Here is a 3,392-nt window from a genome sequence, read left to right on the forward strand (position 1 = left end):
TCTGAACATTAACTCTGAAACACAAGAATTTTACTGTTAGGCTGGAAAATAACTCTGGACTTAACTTTGAATAAGAGGAATTCATAGTTCTCTTCTAAGTCTAGTAAATATCTACGAGCATAACTCTGAGTCACAGGAATTCTGACTTTTTATAACTCATAAACGTAACTCTGAAGAGGAGTTCAAAGTTGTATTCTAAGTCAGAGAATAAACTATATAACCAAGTTTGGAACAATATAATTCAGATTTATGTTGTAAGTCTGAGAAATAACCAATATCTAATAACTTCATGTTGATTATTTGTATCACAAATGTAATTTTAAGTGTAATGGGATTAAATTGTTGATCAATGTAATCATGATAAATATCGAACAGGTAAGGAAGGTGCGTAATGCACACTTGTTTGAGTTTATTTTGATTTAGGGGCTTTGCCCCTAAATGACGGGGGTCCGGGGGCAGCGCCCCAGGTGGCGGGATCCAAGGGGCAGAACCCCTGGCTGGGGTCGAGCTGCCAGGTCAGCTTGGAAATATTTTTTTCCGGTGCATTGTGAAAAATGCTTCAAAAATCTGAATTTGAAATTTTAAATAAGGTTTTGACGAGCACTACAGAGTTAAATTCAGACTTACAACTCTGAATTTTCCTAGAGTTCTCATGCAGAAGACATGAAGAGACACAACTTTTACTCAAGAGTTAAGTGTCTCATATACAGAGCCCGTGTTGTATTCCAAGGAAGATCAAGGCTTAAATGCCAAAAAGGTTAAGGTGCTTGATGCATAGCTTCATTTCAGATGCAGAGCCTCTGTGTAGTACATGCAGAGCTTCAATCCAGATGCAGAGCCTCTGCATAGTACATGCAGAGCTTCACTCCAGATGCAGAGCCTCTGCATAGTACATGTAGAGTCTCTGCATAGTACATGCAGAGCTTCACTCTAAATGCAGAGCCTCTGCTTAGTACATGCAGAGCTGCTTCTAAATCTGGAGGCGAAATCGTTGGACGGGTCTCTAAATCTGGAAAGGAGGACTCCAGATTTTGGAACTCTGAACCGCCAATTACTCTGCGAAGGCGGTTATACCACGAATACGTGAAATTAACCGCCCGAAGGGACACATGTCACTTAAATAGACCTATTTGAACCGTAAGTGAAAATTGTGTCTAGATACATGTTTTAGGCGGGAAAAATCAATAACCACCGCACAAAAACATGACACGTGTCCCAAAAGTTATTTATTTATTAGAGTTATAGATTTGTATATATATGTGCTTGTATGCTTATGCTGTTTTTCCTATTTGTAGTAAAAGTAGTCCTTTATTTATGTCAGTGATGACAAATTTTATGCAAAAAAAAAAAGTTAAACACATTGTATTTTATAAATACATGATTTAATCTAATGCATAATACGACCATAGCTAATCAATTTACATCCACCGAATAAGCAATGGAACACAATGTATAAAACACAAACATAATTTCATTACTCCTATATATAGATGACGTGAGTACTTGTCGATTAAGCTCCATGAAACCACATATTCCGTTCATTCTCCCCCATTTTCGTCACTTTAAAAAACCCGACCCTTTCTAGCTCCTTCTACCACGACCTCATTCACGTACTACACATCTCAATCTCACTACTTACTTTTAGATTTCATATATCTGCCTCTTTTCCCATAACACGTCTGGTGCATTATGATCGTTTAATCGATGTCAAAAGGCTAAAACAATAAGTATAAAGTGATTCTTTTATCGTATAAAATATGGGTTCGAACATAAATATTAAATAATCCTTTGGAAGAATCTTTAATATTCTTCTTTTACTGGCGTGATTCACACTTTTAAGTTATGCTTGGAAGTGTGAAAAATGCTTTCATTAAGAACTTAATTAGTTATGCTTAAGAGGTTGCCAAATGGGTGCATAAAACTATTCTAATTGCTTTAATTAATTTAATATTTAACTTTTTAATTTATTAAATTATAAAATAATTATTTTGGAAACAATTCTAAAAAAATCTATAAGTAGTGACATCAAATCAACTCTATAAAGAACATAAAATAAAATACATGTTTTTTTTAATCAATTAATTAATTTAATAAATAATAAAGTTTTTTTTAATCAAATAATGAATATATAAAAATGATATGATGTCGATGATAATTCTACGTATGAAGAGCATGCATTCGTGGATGTAAAAAACTTATATATAAATAAATATGTTGTAAATATTCAGTTCAATATCAGCTATAAATAATAGATGTTACGTGTAATCCAGTATAATTTTATGAAGTGAAATAATATTTTAATATTGGAATTTGATAGAAACAATGGCTTTCCAAAAAGTGGTGTTTTCATAGAATATGGTTAGTGCAATTTGATGAATTAGGATACCCAAAGGCCAAAACTATTGTAATAAAATGACTTTTCTACAACTATAAATTTATCAACTAATATAGTCTTTTAGTGGTTTTTTATGCCCAATAAACTAACAAACTTTATATTATATATATATATATATATATATATATATATATATATAGACTTGGGATAATGTGAGATCAATAGTTTTTCGTGAGACCCGTAAAATCAATTCTCAACTCTTGGATTAGATTTACAATCGTCAAATCTGAACATTCATAAACGCCACGAGACTTCTCAATAATTACAAAATTGCCATCTTGCAATTTTAGATCATTAGATCATTAGCTTATAAAGTTGATCAATGAACATAAATTGATCTTACGGGTCTCACGAAAAACCCTTGGTCTCACGTGAACCCAMCCCTATATATATATATATATATATATATAAAATGTTTTCGTGAAGTTAAATAAAAGCCGAATCTTCACAGCAAAAACTCCATGAAGGTTACTTTCATAGTGTTTTGTTGTGAAGTTTCAAGTATAAAAATGTTGTCTTACGTGTCTCATGAAAACAACCTTCTCTCACATGATCTCAAATCTCTCCCCCTCTCTCTCAATATATATATATATATAGGAGCTCATTCAAGGGAAAACTGATTAGTTTGTAGTAACCGTGGAATCCAATGTGAATAACTCGTTTGAGATATTTAAGAATATTTCTTAAATAAGCTAAAATGGTAATATAGTAATTCTATCTTGACAACTAATCAAAATATTTAATTAAATTTTTTAGAATGAAATATTTAATTAAAATTTGTTACCTAATATACATTGTATTATAAATATGTTTATGAATCAAAGTATATCATAGTGATAACGTTCACAATGTTTCATGTGTATTACAATGTATTTTTTTGTTGGGAAAAGTTCAAAAAAACCCAATGGACTTTATTGTTTGGAACGATTAAACCCTTGGACAATTTTTTGGAACAAATAAACCCTTGGACTTTCTAAAATCTGTTAAATAACCCAAT

The sequence above is a fragment of the Cynara cardunculus genome (assembly GCF_001531365.2).
Source record: "Cynara cardunculus var. scolymus isolate 2C chromosome LG 10, CcrdV1, whole genome shotgun sequence".
Lineage (NCBI taxonomy): Eukaryota > Viridiplantae > Streptophyta > Magnoliopsida > Asterales > Asteraceae > Cynara > Cynara cardunculus.